Source organism: Podarcis raffonei, chromosome 6 (assembly GCF_027172205.1).
Source record: "Podarcis raffonei isolate rPodRaf1 chromosome 6, rPodRaf1.pri, whole genome shotgun sequence".
NCBI lineage: Eukaryota > Metazoa > Chordata > Lepidosauria > Squamata > Lacertidae > Podarcis > Podarcis raffonei.
The window spans coordinates 34,303,000-34,320,562 of NC_070607.1; the positions used below are offsets into that span (position 1 = coordinate 34,303,000).

General features: G+C 40.6%; 1 protein-coding gene across 1 annotated transcript in view; it reads right to left on the reverse strand.

Moving 5' to 3' along the window:
- ST6GALNAC5 (ST6 N-acetylgalactosaminide alpha-2,6-sialyltransferase 5) overlaps nt 1-17,563 on the reverse strand; it is a 76,045-nt gene that overhangs the window by 15,347 nt on the left and 43,135 nt on the right. The gene's annotated exons all lie outside the window — the stretch shown is intronic.

Below are 17,563 nucleotides of genomic sequence, written 5' to 3' on the forward strand. Positions count from 1 at the left end.
TTTTATATTGCTATCCTTACTGCTTAAAGTTGTTGTTTTCTGGGGGTTTACAAGAAATCATTGTTCTATCACTAATCCAGTTTATTTCCCTCACCATACCGGTTTTCCTCCTACAGCCACACACACACACACACACACACACACACACACCTGATATTTTGAAAAATCCAGGGTGGTCGAACATGGGCATGGGTGTTTCTATGTGCAATATTCCACATTTAGTAGTGCAGTGTTCAGGGTCTGTGATTGACAATGTTTTCTGCAGGTTCAAGTTTGAGCATCTCCCCCCCCCCGGTCATCTTGTTTGACAGGAGACCTTCCACTTATCAGTATAATAGTGGATATTGAGGTAGAAGCCTTAGTTTCCAGCTAATCCTTGCCTAATCATCATGCCCATAATGACAACCAGCACCTCCAGTTAGAATTTGAGAAGAATAACCAGTTTGTCCAATGTTCAGTATGGTGAACGCAATAATTTCCTATCCTACTGTCTGATCTGGAGAATGTAGTGGGAAAATGCACTCCAGGAACAAAAAGATCAGAAAATGGGTGTAAATGTCAATATTTTTTAAAATGTGCAAAGCTACTTCCCTACTGAGCAGATAATCGGCAATCATCTTAAATTACACGGTGCAAATTAAGATTAAATCATAGGACTCAACTCACTATGAAGGAACATTTTAGTAATCGTATAACTTCCTTCTTTGGATTTTTTTCCAGAAAAAAGGAGGAAGGATCTATTAGGAATGGCTGACCTAAAAAGGGAGCATTCTTCACATACAAAAACAGTGCCTACATCTTTCAGCAGCATTTCAGGCAACTAGTGCAGTGCCCTCACTCTGAGCTAGCTTTGTTTGCACTCTCTGTGATGCTATAATACAGGCTATGTATAATTGCAGTTTCATCACATTCCCTGTGATCCCGAACTTAAAAATAAAGATTGGGATTAACCTAAGGAGTCCCATCAGCAAAAGCGAAGTCCACACAAGGACTTTTGCTTGTGCAACAGGGCTTCCCTCCTACACAACTAGCTCAGAGGGGGTGTCTGTCAAGAGAGCTGGACCATTTCATTTGGCAAGCTGAAATGCTTGTGCTGATTGAATGTTTGACATAGAACATTGAATTCCTCCCTTAGAAACAAAGAGAGCAAATAAGGTAGGTCTGTGTGTGTGTGTGTGTGTGTGTGTGTGTGTGTGAGAGAGAGAGAGAGAGAGAGAGAGAGAGAGAGAGAGAGAGAGAGAGAGAGTGCTTAAGGAAATACATAACATGTGAAAGCACAGCCCTGGGTATGACATATTGTGACTCAAGTCAGGAGCTAGGTGATTCATTAGGCAGTTTTTCTGTATATAACTGCATCTGGAAGCTGGTATACAAAAATGGAATGCATTCACATATTTTCTTCCAATGTTAAATGAGTTCCCAAAGCTCTGAAGTATCGGTTAGTCTCATCTACAGCAGCAGGGACAGAAGAAATGTCAAAAAGCATATAAAGTATTCTGAGTTATTATGTCCAATTGCCTTAGAGTAAGTGGTGCCAATAAAATAGCAATAACTTGTCAACTGTGATGTTACATTTTACTGCAGGACATGAGAATATGTAGCAAGTATTTAATCCTTCAGGGAAGAGTAGTCCTTGCACTGTAGTTAAGAATGCCACTGTGTTTCTAATACTGTCCTAGATTTAGCTCTGTTTTTTATTGTACCACCTGGCTATTTTGGTGGGCTAGATCATGGCCATAATTGTACAATTCTTTTGCAATAAACTAGAAGTGTTTAGATAAAGTTTCCCTTTTCTAAATCAGGAGTATTAAAATAAACCCATTATCTATAGGTCCAATGGGACTATACACACTTTCCTAGGAGTAAGCTTCACTAAACTCATTAGCACTTACATTTGGATACACATGCATATAATTTTACAGTAGCTTCTAATGATTTCAATGAGAGATATTTAAACACATGCTTAAACCTCTGACATTTTATTCATAGAGGCTTAAAAAGGCTTAAGTTTTGATTTGGATGAACTTCACCATTACATTTGGTTTTCTTGGAAGTGTGTATGCAGTTTCAACCAAGCCTCTTCAAAGCCAGCCTAGACTGCCATCCCAAAAATTGAGTTCTTACCAAATGGTAAGTAGAATTTGAGTTCTTGCCAAACGGTCTTCTGCAGCTTTCCTAAAAGAGGCATTTCATAGAATCACAGAGTTGAAAGGGGCCACAAGGATCATCTAGTCCAACCCCCTGCAATGCAAGGATCTTTTGCCCAACGTGGGACTTGAATTCACAACCCTGAGATTATGAGTCTCGTGCTCTCTACCAACTGAACTATGTAGCTAGTATTTGATTTAAAGGGTATTTCTTAAAACATGCCATTGATAATTCAGCAAGATCAAGCCTCCCAACATTTACATCCCTTCTACTGGGTGTAAATGTAAACGATAATCCAGTTGAATTAGGCATGCTGAAATCAACAAGCCTCTTGAAAGTATATAACTGTGCCTTATTGGACTGGCCCAGATCTTCACACACCCTACATATCTTACAGTAGAAAATAATATCCTGACATATTGGTGAACAGAAATAGTGTTACTGTTTTTACAAGAAGTCAACACAGCTCAAGGTAGAGGGAAATCGGAAAGAGAGAGTTGTCTAGTTTGGCAGATGAGAGAGAAGAGACAGAGCCCTTCAAACAAAGGTCTAAAATTAAGGTGAGAAGAGTATTCCCACCGGATCTCCATACTTAATAGGAACAGAGGAAGCTGCCTTTTATTGATTGAGTCTGTCTACACTGAATGGTAGTGAGTAGCTTTCTGGGATTTCAGAAAGGGATCTCTCCCATCCGTAATCCTCCACCTGGGGTTGAGCCTGGGACATTCTGCATGCAAAGTAGATACCCTACCCATTGAGCTATGGCCCTTCCTCAAAGGCCTAGTTTGTAGTCCAAGCAAGTACCCCTCCTTGACATCTGAAGGGCCACAGTTTTACCTAGAGCTCCCAAAAAAGTTGATCTGGTTGACTAGCCTACAGTTTTGCTTTATGGGCATGTCAGTTCATGAGTTCCTAGTGGATATGCAAGAAGGATCTGTTTCTGTTCCAACCCCATGCTTATTGCATGCAACGCTGTTTCTGTTCCACCTCCGTTCTACAGTTCAGGTTCTGACACGGTTCTCGCTGCCCACATTTTATGCAATCAAATGTGTTATCATTATGTTACTCCCCACCGTTCATTTCAGTGCAAAGAAAGAGCAATGCAACCTGGGGGGTGGGGGGGAGTCATGCACATGTACATATTTGCAGGCCAAGAGGGAATACTGATCATATTCACTGGCTCAAGTTCTATTCCAGACATCGGATGAATAAGCAAACATTGGCAACTTCCGCTCCCATTTCCTTCAGAATTCTCTGACATCCCTAGTTAACTAGTTGCATGGTTTGTTTTTTGCTTTCCTGGGGATATGCAGCCAAATGGAAAGCTGCTATTCCATATTAAGCATTAAAAGCTTGGTCCTGGAAGGTACTAAGTACATTCTGTGCCTGACAGAAGGCTCTTACTACATTATGAAAATTAGCTCCCGTGATTTCCTGTGGCAGTGAATTATCTATGTGTCATTAGACACACAGCTAGTGTGTCTCCATGTATTAATCTCACGTGCCCCTTACAGTTCTTAACAGGAAAAGAGCTGAAGTCAGCATGGTGACACATCACTTAGTGTATGAAAGACATATATGTATGAAACTGTTTATAAAATCAATGTTCCATGGTTAAAATTAGCAGGAATCAGTGGCATTGCTTCATTGAGCAGAAAGCAAGCCTCATCTCTTCCTGTTTTGGCAAAGCACTTGCTTGTCTTCTAAGTATTTCTTAAAATGCTAAAAATTTTGAAAATGTAAAACACTGCTACTCATATGTGTTCATACATTACAATTCAATAAATATTTATGTATGAAAACATTCAACGGCTTTTCTGTAACAAAATTTAAAACAAAACTAAAGTCTTGTGGTGAATTAATCCATTTACATGCTGGCAGAATATCTTTATAGTCTCAGCATTCTTAACAGATCCAGGTCTGTTTGCATTCACAAATAAAAATTTCTACACTCCTAAGGGAGGTATGACAGTGGATTGGAATATTTGTGCCATTTGTGACCTGAGATTCCAAATGAAATGTGCACATCATACCTTTACACATTTACATGTTACTTTGATAGATTGCCAACCAAAAGGTAGAAAGGTAAGCTAACTACTTTATCACAATACTTGAAAAGGCAAGATGAAATGCTAGTCAGGTTAAGGAAAATGTAACTGCTACCAGACTTGACTCAAGTAAGAATAGACACACAATAAGTTGGTTTTTTTGTCGAAACTAATTCCTACTAGATCTTTGCCTACTCATCAACAATGTATCCATTTTTATCTTGAAACAGCCACCAAAGACTCTACATTCCAAAAAAGAAAATAAACAGAGCAACATTTTTGGAAAAAGAAATGCTGATATGTTTTAGAAAAAAACAACCAACTATCTCTCACCTGTATACTCCTACATAACCTTCCCATGGTAATTCATGCTCTGGTCACATCCAGACTCCATTACAATAACACATTCTGCAATAAAACTTTAAAACAACAAATGTAGCTTTCAGAAACTACAAATGACATAGAATGTAGCCATGAGGCTCTTGCCGGAAGTGGGCAATAGAGAGGAAATACTACCAATTCTGAACACTTCCACTGGCTTCCAATTGGTTTCCAGGTCCAACTGAAGTGCAGGTTTTGACCTGTAAAGTCTCAAACTTTAGGCGTTGGCCCAAAAGCTTCTGACCCTCGGAGATCATTCCAGGGATGAGAGCTTTGCAGCAATTAAATCCAATCATTAACCAATGCTCACACTGAGCACCCACAAAGGGCCCACCGCCATTTGCCATTCCCATGTTCCAAAGGCCCAGAAGCTTACCTTGAGGCAGGACAAGGCAAGGTAATAGGTATTCCCCAATGTAGCTATTCACATTGAGGACTAGGGCTGGCAATCCAAAATCTTCAGTGGGGAAACTGACATTATAGGTATTTCCATCAGGGGCCCCTGCTCACTTAGATGCTACTTGTGAGCATTCAAGTAGCAATCCTCACTTTTATGAGCACTGCTATGTGAATGTTCATGATAGCCCTATCCTCAGTGGCCTGGGTTAAGGGGCACTGCAGTGGTTCATATAAATCAAACAATTGCTTAACTTGATTTTAGGTCCCTTCATTGTTTGAGGCCTGGTAGGAATTACTTTGGAGAGGTATTTTCTGTGTTGTGTGTTCTGACCCTTACAGTTTTCCAGCAGTAAGCTGTTTTATTTCAGAGGGTGTTTGGTATATTCTGAGTGTCTGTATTTGAGACTATTAATCCCTTGGTTCCCACTGCTGACTTTTGTTTAACAAGTGTGTTCATTTTGTGCATTTAGCATGTGTTATAAGTTGTTTTCTCTCTCCTGTAGGCTTCCCTTAGTGTAATTCAGCACAAAAGGGGGCATACAGATATTTAATAAAATAAAGACACATGCACCAGTAATAACCCAGTTGGAGATAGGGAGTAAAGGGGGGAATGACAGGCTTAAGCAAAGTAAAATACATAGGTATCTTGCATCCAGCTTGCATTTAAAACTTGCATGTCTGTGACTGAAGTTATGCAGAAATAAACAGCTGTTTATTGTTCACTGGCATAGTGTAACTTCCTGTGTCAGTTTTGTCTTTTAACAGTTGCATTGCTGATTACAATTTCTAACAGCTATGCTCTGATATAGACTTATTTTCTGAAGAAATCGTGTGAACTTTTATTCAAAAGTACTATTTAAAAGGGCAAAGGCTAAAAAAGGGTAGACTATCTTCATTTATACAGTGACTTGTTAGGATTGGGAACATCCGAGGAAGTCATAGCTAAGTCACTCAACTTAGTTCGGTCTAAGGTAAAGGTAAAGGGACCCCTGACCATTAGGTCCAGTCGTGACTGACTGGGGTTGCAGCGCTCATATCACTTTATTGGCCGAGGGAGCCGGCATACAGCTTCCAGGTCATGAACAAGAGCTGCGCATGGAAACACCGTTTACCTTCCCACCGGAGTGGTACCTATTTACCTACTTGCACTTTGATGTGCTTTCGAACTGCTAGGTTGGCAGGAGCAGGGATCGAGCAACGGGAGCTCACCCCGTTGTGGGGATTCGAACCGCCGACCTTCTGATCAGCAAGTCTTAGGCTCTGTGGTTTAACCCACGGTGCCACCCGCATCTGTCTAACCAACTGTTAATTGAAGTAAGATTGTTTTGTGAATAGGCAACATTTCCCAAACTGTGTCCTGTGGGACCTTGAGATTGTGCTAAGCTGCCTAAAGGGTTCCATAAATAATAAAGGTGTAAAGGTGAACAAACACACACAATATGTGATTTCAATTGAACTGCAGCCATGGGTATTAAATGCACTACTCAAGGAGTTGTCCTAGTAATCTAGCGTTGCTTACCAGGCTTCTCAATGCCATTCATCACTGCCAGTTAACAAAAGGGGGAGGAGCGAGGCAGCAGAATACAGTGGTACCTCGGGTTACAGACGCTTCAGGTTACAGACACTTCAGGTTACCGACTCCGCTAACCCAAAAATAGTACCTCGGGTTAAGAACTTTGCTTCAGGATGAGAACAGAAGTTGTGCAGCGGCAGCGCTCCGGCAGTGGGAGTCCCCATTAGCTAAAGTGGTGCTTCAGGTTAAGAACAGTTTCAGGTTAAGAACGGACCTCCAGAACGAATTAAGTTCTTAACCCGAGGTACCACTGTAGTTGCTGCTCTGACTGGCTTCCCCTTGCTTGCTTTCCCAATAACTCTTGCACACCCTCCTCTTAAAAAAAAATAATGAAAAAGATTTTACTGCAAAACTTCCACCCAAGTTTTGTTTAAAATGAAGTATTCCACCACTGCAAAAAAAATAATAATCTTGAATACCACTGTTCTGTTCTATATTGACGGCCTGCTGCCCTATGGGCTGTAAATTTTTAAGCTTTATGTAGAGGAAGAATGGTTTTCATACACATTAAAGTGAATTGCATGAAATTCAACAGGAATATGCTCTGCTGCAAAGCTGAAAGTAACAAGCTTTTTTAATGCCGAATTAAAATACCAAAATAACTGCCTAGTCCATCTACTAAAGCATCTAAGAGCACAAAACAGCCACAGGATTTAATGAGTTTCCCTCTTGAAGAGTTATACTGGCTGATATCTAGCAAGGGGTGGGAGAACCTCACTCCCAGGCGCCAAATGTAACCCTTCAGGACCTGCAGAAGCCACACCCTTTACCTGTGATAATGCCTCATGCTTGTCTGGATGGAGACAGGATAAGACAGGGAAACGTGTATATGTGTAGAAACCTCTAACCTTTCTGTGGCCAGAATGTAGCCTTCTTTTCTAGAGTAAGTCACATCTTTTGCCCCATCCACTTTCGCCCCTGGATCTACCCACCCATGGCAGGTGCTCCTTGGAAGCTGGCCCATGGGGAAATTTGTTTTATTACATTTATATACCACCATTCCTCCAAATGATTCAAGGTGTCAACATAGATCTCCTCTTTCCCCATTTTATTCTCACAGCAACCCTTTGAGGTAGTTTAGGCTGAGGGTGAGCAGAGTGGGGATTCAAACCCTGGTCTCCTGGGTCCCAGTCCAACACTCTAGCCACTACGCCACACAAACTCTGGAATGCAGCTCTCAGGCTTAGAATGGTTTCCCCACCATGATCTAAACTATCTAGATTTGGATCACTGTGCAAGTAGTACAGAAATACTGATTATTCTCTTACAATTTTGGAAAAGGGGAAAAATTCTTCTTACCTGATGAAATTTTGATTTGCTCATGGGCAGGAAGGCATTCAGGCCTTGGAATTTCTACCCCTGGAATCGACAGGGCAGAGCCACTCCTACTTTTAAGGTCTTGCCAATTATACAAGAACAGACTAAGCAATCTTTATCCAATGCAACACGTACTGCAAGAGCAAAGGGACAGAACACAGAGAACTTATCCAAAGTCTCTTCTCCATTCCTAATCTTATTTGGATGGATTAAGGGAGAAAATCCGAATGCAGAATACCGCCTCAGTGGGCAGACAATATAACAACACAGAAGATCACAATGCCTAGACAGGTAAGTGTGTTAGTCCACTGTGGACAAAAGGAGGAGTAGGTTTTTAAGCTTTAAAGGAATTTTAAACCCAGAGCAAATTCATTATGGCACAAGCTTTAACGGAATAGATTCCACTCCACCAGAAACCATAATAAATTTGTTAGCCTTTAATGCAGGGGTGAGGAACCCTGATGGGAAAACTCGCAGTGGTGGGCTGGCTCGAGGCAAAAGTGGGCACAATAGTGGATGTGAAACTTGTACAGCAGGCTACATTCCAGCCATGAGGTTTAGAAGGTACACACCTCCATTCTCACAGTGCAAGGAAACATCTGGGGAAGGTATGGAACAGGGCTGGGAAGGGGGGCTTGGGAAGAGTCTCATGGGCAAGGCAGAGAGGTCTGGAGAAGCTCCCAGGCCTGAGATTCCCCACCCCTGCTTTAAGACCCCTCTAGCCTCCTTTTTTTAGAGGGACGCAGGTGGCGCTGTGGGTTAAACCACAGAGCCTAGGAATTGCCAATCAGAAGGTCGGTGGTTCGAATCCCTGCGACGGGGTGAGCTCCCATTGCTCGGTCCCTGCTCCTGCCAACCTAGCAGTTCGAAAGCACGTCAAAGTGCAAGTAGATAAATAGGTACCGCTCTGGCGGGAAGGTAAACGGCGTTTCCGTGCGCTGTTCTGGTTCGCTGGAAGTGGCTTAGTCATGCTGGCCACATGACCTGGAAGCTGCACGCCGGCTCCCTCAGCCAATAAAGGGGGATGAGCGCCGCAACCCCAGAGTCGGTCACGACTGGACCTAACGGTCAGGGGTCCCTTTAGTAGCCTCCTTTTTTGTTTCCCAAGAAGGATGACACTTCTTTCTTTAAAGGTGGGTCCAGGATGATAAAAAGCTGTACATTCCATAGAGGCACACACTCAATGACAGATTCTCTATTTTACACATACACACATTGCCTTTGAATTGTGGAAGCTTTACCTACCTATCTACCTACCTATCATCTATCTATCTTCAGAAGAAGAAGAAAGTCAAATCTGCAGTTTGGTACTGAATAACTTGCCCGGATTCAGCTACAGTGGTACCTCTGGTTATGAACTTAATTCATTCCGGAGGTCCGTTCTTAAGCTGAAATCGTTCTTATCCTGAGACACGCTTTCACTAATGGGGCCTCCCGCTGTGCACACGCCTCCGCCGCACGATTTCCATTCGCATCCTGGTGCAAAGTTCACAACCAGGAACAGCTACTTCCGGATTAGTGGAGTTCATAACCAGAAGTGTTCATAACCAGAGGTACCACTGTAACAGGTTCTGCTACTGGAAGCCCATACAAGGCATTCTGCTAGTGCAACAAGGCGTCCCTCCTCCTGCTTTGCATGCTCCTCCCAATTGGCTGGGGTGGGTATGTAGGGAAACCCCCAGAACACTGAGAGGAGGACAGATTGGCCCAACAGTGCATTTGTTTCATCATGCAAGCAGAAATGATTGCACTGATGGAACAATCTCTGTTGAATTCCATCTATTGTCCATTCATAAGACGATAGATATTAAAGGGAAATGCTTTGATGAATTATTAAACGGAAATTTGAGAACTTTCATGGCTTCAATTTATTCTCCATGTGTGACTCTTTAAAGCTTTAAAGTTTTTTTTCCAGACTGTGAAAAGAGGGGCACCATCAATTTATATGTAGACCATGTTTCTGTATTATTTTCTAACCCATTCTTAATAGATCTGGAGCATTCAGTTTTCCTTTCTGACAGCTGCAGCAGACTCAGTTTATTTTTTCTTCTCATTGAGCTAGCTATAATGTCCCCAGTATCTTTCGCCTGAATGATAACTGTTGATTTATCACAGCTTAACATTGTGTATAGTCAGGGTTTTGTTTTTTTTTATTCTTCCATGTCATGCATTGCATTTTCCGACTTTGGATTTTCTGTCTTTTGCCTTCACAACTGTCAAGAGATCTTTTGTCAACTACAATCCTAAACACATAAAAACATAAGAAGAGCCCTTCTGGATCAGATCAGAAGTCCAAACATCCTCTTTCTGATGTTGCACAGTCAGTTGCTTCCAAGAAGCCATAAGCAGAGCATGAAGGCAATTAATCTTCCTTGTCCTTCTAAATTTGACATTATGTGGTACATTTCCTTTGTTAATCTGGGACTTCCATATAGTTATTGTGGCTAACAGTAATTTATAAACATATCTCCCACCAACTTTCATGGATTTGTATAATCTACTAACACTGGTTCAGAGAGAAGTGGGGTGTGTCTGTGTCGCTGAAGGGCCTGAGAAATAGGCTCCTTGGGAAGTTTGAAAAAGCTACCAGCCCTCCACTTTGAAATGGCCATTCTGTTTCCTACCAAAAGTCACAAAAACCCTAGCGGAGAAAGAATATAGCTAATGGAACAATCGTCTTGGTGTGACTTTGAACTCCACCCGTAGTCACTCTCCCCACCCCCAATCTAAAAATCTGTGAACACATGAATTTATTCTTCTAGAATCTTTAACCTCTTCATCAGCAAATTTTTCCCTTTTCACAATCTCTTATGGGTCAGCCAAAACTGTACTTTGTAGAAATACTGGATAATATCAAATATAATATTGTGTATCCTGTGAAGAATACCCCTCTGTGGTCAGAATTCAGCATCTATCACACTTGCAGTCCTGAGATTTCGCAGATTCTGTCTAATACTATTTAATTTGCAAATGTCACATTTGCCACCAAATAGCAGAGTTTAGGAATAGTGTTTTTCACAATGCTGCTAATATTTATATATACATTTTGAACAGCTCTAGCAGCCATGCTTTTAAAGGAATGTGTAATTAAGACCCCACTATTCCTTTGTATTTCTCTGACTCCACATTAAAAAATGCTAATTTCACCATTTCTTCTTTCCTACAGAACACTAATTAACCTGATTACACAAATGGACACTGATTTTGTTATCTAACAATAAATGTGTTGATCGGCTTCTTACTCAACTCAGGAGTGATCACAGTCTTCCATTTTGATATATGGTTGATTTTGCACTTTCTATGAATGCCTTCAGGCTTTGGTGACAGGCTCGTTATAATTGTCATCTTCTGAAAATTCATTCTACAATCCCAGCCAGTTTGAATTATCTCACTACAAATATTTACTGGTTATAGAACATGACCCTTATGTCAAGGTGATAAAAAATGGTATGCTCCATAAAGCTTTCAATGCAGTAATTTCTTTTTCTTTCTTTCTTTTAAAAAAAGTATTGTTAAGCAATGAAAAGTCATTTGCTTAGGGAAAGGGTTTTCCGCCACATTAACTCCTTTTCAAGGGTTTGCCTGCTACTTAAACCTTTCATTAGAATAATTAAAATACATCTCCTCTCTGGAAATATGCAACTTGGTTCCTGAAAGAGGCTACCTTTTTTAAATATTCAGAAGAATACCACCAGAAACACACGGGAAAGCAGCTGTTTACCAAGAAGGGAAACAGGACCAGAAAAGAAACAATGGTTCTGATGTGGCTGGGTTTACACATAAAAAATTGTTGGTTCTGAATGCAATTACATACCCTCCAACATTCCTCTGATGAAAATAGGGACACCCTATTCATCAATAATAAATAAATAAATAAATAAATAAATAAATAATAATAATAATAATAATAATAATAATAATAATAATAATAATAATAATATTATTTATATCCCAGGCATCTTACTGGGTTACCCCAGCCACTCTGGGTGGCTTCCAACATATATCAAAACATAATGAAACATTAAATTTAAAAAGCTTCCCTCTACAGGGCTGCCTTCAGATGGCTCAGGGATTAGATTACTCCATGCCCTCCAACATTTTCTCCAATGAAAATAGGAATGTCCTACGGACAAACATGACATTCTGGGATCAAATCAGAAACTGGGACAGCTTCTATAAATCTGAGACTGCCCCTGGAAAATGGGGACACTTGGAGGGTCTGCAATTACACGTTACCCTTTGCATTCAAAGATGCATCCCGCCAGATCAGTTGAGTTAGTTGAGAATCGCAGGATGCCTCAATCACATCAGCAATGTATTCAGAGTCTCTCTTATTGTATCTGGGCATGCAAATTCTATAATGGGAAGAGGAGGAGGAGGAGGAGGAGTTTGGACTTGATATCACGCCTTTCACTCCCCTTAAGGGGTCTCAAAGCGACTAACATTCTCCTTTCCCTTCCTCCCCCACAACAAACACTCTGTGAGGTGAGTGGGGCTGAGAGACTTCAGAGAAGTGTGACTGGCCCAAGGTCACCCAGCAGCTGCATGTGGAGGAGCGGGGAAGCGAACCCGGTTCACCAGATTACGAGTCCACCACTCTTAACCACTGTACCACACTAGGAAGGCTTGGTTTCAGCATTATGACAAAAAATATCTGCGTTAAAAAGAGCCACTAATAAAGGCAGTAAGGTGGTGAGCTAGCTACACTGTGGAATATTCTTTTGATGCCTTTTAGGGAAAGGCTAGACATGCATCTGAGAAAGGAGAGATTAGGTAATGCGATTCGAAGGCTTAATCAGATGATCCAAGGGGCGGGGTGCCTTCTAACTGTACAAATTTATGATACTAGGATATGAAGAAAGGAGCATCTTGCTTAATCTATAAAATTTAAACTCGAATCTAACACAAATGAAACAATGCAACTTTTTAGCATAAGAAGCACATCTTTCCAATAAAGTTATGACTGCAATGTGCTGGTGCTTCTCTCCCTCCACCCACCAGCCCCTGGCAAAGCCACCTGATGGTAATGTAGGGTGCAACCTTGTAAATTGTCAGTAGATATAACGCTAAGATTTAGAGAGTAGTTTCCATCCAGCATCCGATAAATGCATCCCAGGAGGAAGATTAGTATCAATCATGAGCTTATTGGAGAGGGAGATAGGATACAGTGATAACCTGAAGCTATCAACCAAGAGTAATGATCTAAGGAGAAAAAGCAATCAGAGAAGAGAAAAGAATATTCACAATGAGAGAGGAGAGAGAGAGAAAAAACGAACCAGGAAAAAAACATCAGGCAGGAATGTACCATGTAGATGAAGCAGAGCCATTATACAAGAGGAAGAATCGTATGAACTGCATATAGGATTTAAAGAAATAGCTATATCCTAATGTTTTATCATTAAGAGAGTGCAAACAGACATCTATATTATATCAAAAAATGCACTACTTTTGCTCTATAGCTCAAATAAATGGCACTGAAATGAAATGATGCCAGTAGAAGCCACTTAGCTATGCACATTCTTATAGCCTAATCCTCTCCCCGCCTGCTCCCTGAGAAATGAAAATGTGGGTTGGAGCAATGGAGCTAAAATAAATTTAATGTATCTTTTCTAATTTTTTAGCCTTTGAACGTGAGTTTCTGTGTTTGTCGTCTTCTTTTCTAATTTCACTCTTCTAAGCCTGAAAAGCTACCACCTTCTCCCACCTGAAACTGTCTTGCAGTTGGGGTCACCTTCAGAGATTCTTCTCTATGTGAACCCATTTTCTGAGGTCAGGCCTTTTCCATGGTGATGCCAAACTGTTGTTTGTTTACATTGTCTCTGTATTCAACAAGATTGTACTCAAGAGTAGATCCACAGAAATTGATGGACCTAAATTAGTCACGCCCATTAATTTCAAAGGTGCTACAGTAAGGCCAACACTGGACACAACCTTATGTCCCACTGGGGTAGAATGTATGCTACTTCCACACTATCAGTTTTGCTTGTAGCTGTATCATATTGTCCATTCTCAAGACTCTGCATTAAACAGATGAATTATCTGAAACAGTGTGAACCTGTTTGGAATAAGTATAGGCAGAAAACCTGGCTTTAATATGATGTGTTCTTTATTCATCACCCTTTGAAGGAGAATAATAAATCTGTCAAGCGCCTCTAACTAATTGCCAGTAAATCACCAAAAAAGAACACATTCTACAAACTTATCCAAAAGGCAGTCTGACATATTCCAAGAGCTCTAAGTGAGAACTCCTGCTATATTATGGCTGAATCTCTAATACATGGGAAAGTAAACTATCTGTAATGATCACCGAGTTTAAAAATCACAGCACCACCACATGAGGACAGTCTGACAAGGCTAGGCAATTATGGGACTACTAAGAAGCATCAATTATGGAGTGAGGATTAGTTTCACCCCTCATTTAAAGGCTACAAATATTCATAAACTAACATGAAAAGACACTCTCCCTCAGTGATTAGTATGGATTATGCAACACAACAAGGGATGTTTCTCCCCAAGTATGACTTAAAAATGACCCTCGCATAATTCTATCACCATTCGGCCCAACTACTGATGGGAATTGAGGTGTGATCAATTTTTATTTACTGTACATGAGCTTTCTATCGACTAACTTGCCAAATCCTTGACTGAAGAATTAGTTAAAGGCGTGAAAATCAGGGATTCTGCACAATGTCCTCAAGCCAAATCATGGCACCATCACGAAACGACAATCATAGTGAAGCTGCAGCGTTGATTGCTTTTCCGGTGTTTTTATGATTCTTATGCCTTGCCATCAAAATATAATTGTGCATGGAATAAGAAAGTAAAATTTAGAAGTCTGAAATCTCAAGCACTTTGCAACACATACTATTGGATTTTAACAGAGGGGTATATCTGACTTTGTTGTGACTGCTGTTACCCACTTTTCTAGTATTAGCGACTTCAACTAGATTCAGATGGAACACTAAAGAGTATTTCCCCCAAAACTGTGTTGGTTTAGTGTAACACTCTGGTTTAGTGTTACATGAATGAAACTTAAGCTCATCAGCTCCCCTCTCTTCTCTGCTCATGTAGCATGGCTGTGAGGCGTTTTCACTTCCACTAATCACAGTTTGGCATTGTGTCTGAATCTGGACAAACTGAATGTTTAATTCCTTAAACCGGGCATAGGCAAACTCGGCCCTCCAGATGTTTTGGGACTACAACTCCCATCACCCCTGACCACTGGTCCTGTTAGCTAGGGATGATGGGATAGGCAAACTCGGCCCTCTAGATGTTTTGGGACTACAACTCCCATCTTAAGACTAGCCACAGTTTGCCAGGATTCAGGAAGAATGCTAAAGCTGCTGATCACCTCCTCAGGTTATTTGTGGTAAAAACCCATTTATCTAGCTGGGAACAAAAATGTCTTCAGTTGTTCCTGGAAAGTGCAGATCACACTAAAACTGCAGAATGGGCTCCTGAGATCTTTAGAACTTGCAGGAGACTCTCCCATAGACCGCAGCTATCTACTAGATATGCATGAGACATGGCTGTCTCCCAAGTAACCTTAAATGTTAGTACCAACACTGTGAACTTGGAAAACTGGAAGCCAGTGCAAATCCTGCAGGCAACGTGTTCTATGTTTGCAGGAGTTTGCTCCCACAAGCAACCCTCACAAGTTGTGTTCTGTACCAACTGCAGCCTTCCTCAAAGGCAGCCCCACATACAGTACATTGCAGTAATCTAACCACGAGGCTACCAATACATGGACAACTGTGGTCAAGCTATCCCTATCCAGAAATGACTGTAGCTGTCTTAGCAACCGAAGTTGATAAAACATGAGAAAATATAAAGGGCTGTACCTAAGACATAGTTGGGGTGAGGTACAGAGCTCCTTCTTGCCTTTTGTGACTCTTAGCCATTAGGAATCAAGCCTTTTCATATCCTCAGGGTTTTGTTTCTTGGTCACACAAGAATGTGAGAGAACACTGGGACAATGGTACAGAAGGCTTGAAATTTGCTTTCTATATAGATTGACTACAGTAACCAGCATGGCTGATAAGAGAGTTAGCAATTCTGCTTCTGCCTTGGCAGCAGAACTCTTGAAAGCTTTTCCAAAGCAAACTCTATATAAACCTCCCACAGACAAGTTCACTTCTTTAAATAAAAAATAAAAAAATCTAAATATTACTCGACTTATCTCATCTGAGAAGAGTAAAGCTGCCAAGATTGTAACATTTATGAAAATGATTACGGGCCATTCAGCAATAATGATTAAATAATGGGCATACAAGCCCTCTGGGATAGGAAAATTCTGAATTCTATTCACTTTATTCTGAGGTATAGCATGCATGAGTACTTTATATATATGTGCACACATTCTTTACACAATACCTATTTAAATATATAAGCATCTATGTTATCCTTGAATAGTTTTTACACATCAACTCCTCAAACTACCAGCCTTGCTTTTCTTGTCTAATGGTTTTAATAAGTACCAAGTTTTTCGTTTGGCTGAAGTTGCACATCAAATGCTATAAAAATGACAATTGCTTAGCAGTCTGGATAAAATAGGATACAAAGGATAAAGAAAAAGAATCCAGGTATTTCAGAAGATATCTGCAGCTCAGAAAAAAGAAAAGAAGGGGGGAACCCACTATATTCTAAATGGATTTTCTTGAGCTGCAATTTTCAGCCTGTGAGAAGTATATAAACAATTATTATATCATGTTTTAAAATCTTGCATATGGAAATGAACATAACATAATGAGAGAGGCCTTTTCTTCCAGTAGCAAGTGCTGAATAAATGAAACAGAGATTTCACTTTTTACTTCTCTCTATCACATTCCATTATCCATTCTAGACTTTCAGTAGTTCCCTACAGGACACTATCCATCCTTCTCAGAAAATCTCCCAGGCTGCTTCTAACACCCTATTCCTAAAAGAAGATTGTTGGATCAAAGCGTGTTCTTAGGCACACAGAAAGGTGCCTTCCACTCCTGGAAGAACTGCTTTACATCCTGCATTAGAGCCTTGTGCAAAAAGAAAGAAATGAGATCCAAATAGGCTTTTTCTGCTTGTGCAAGTGGAAGCATGAGAACTACCATTCAACCTACATATCAAAGCACTGCGTGAACTCCTGAGCAAGGGCGTGCAAAAACACCACCAGCTATTTTCCTCCTGCTTGTCATCTTGTGGATACAGCCTATAACATCTATGCAAGTCCCATCAATTTAAATAGGCCTTACTTCCATCTAATAAGCTCAAGATTGGATGCTTTCTTTTATGACAAAAGAGCTTCATGTTTCCTATGCTGCCAGAGAAGCAAAACAACATAATGATGCCCATCGGGAATATTGGCACTAGTTGAAAATATTCAGAAATAGTTTCTCAGGACACAAGACAGATTGATACAGCCATGGAAAATCTAGGCAACCCTTTGCTTGGCAGGGTGATCCTAAGAGATGGCTGAGCAAGGTGTTCAGGAATAGTTTACGTTATAAATTATCATTATTATTATTATTATTATTATTATTATTATTATTGATGATGATTTTTGTCCAAGCATGAGCCAATTGAATGGAGAAGAAAAGCACACATGCTTCTAAACTGACCCAGAGACAGCCCCTTGAAGAATGCAGATTTAACCATCCCAATTTGTCTATGGCATCGAACAAGGTCAGGTTCTAAAAGCAGTAACACTTCATTAACCAATGCT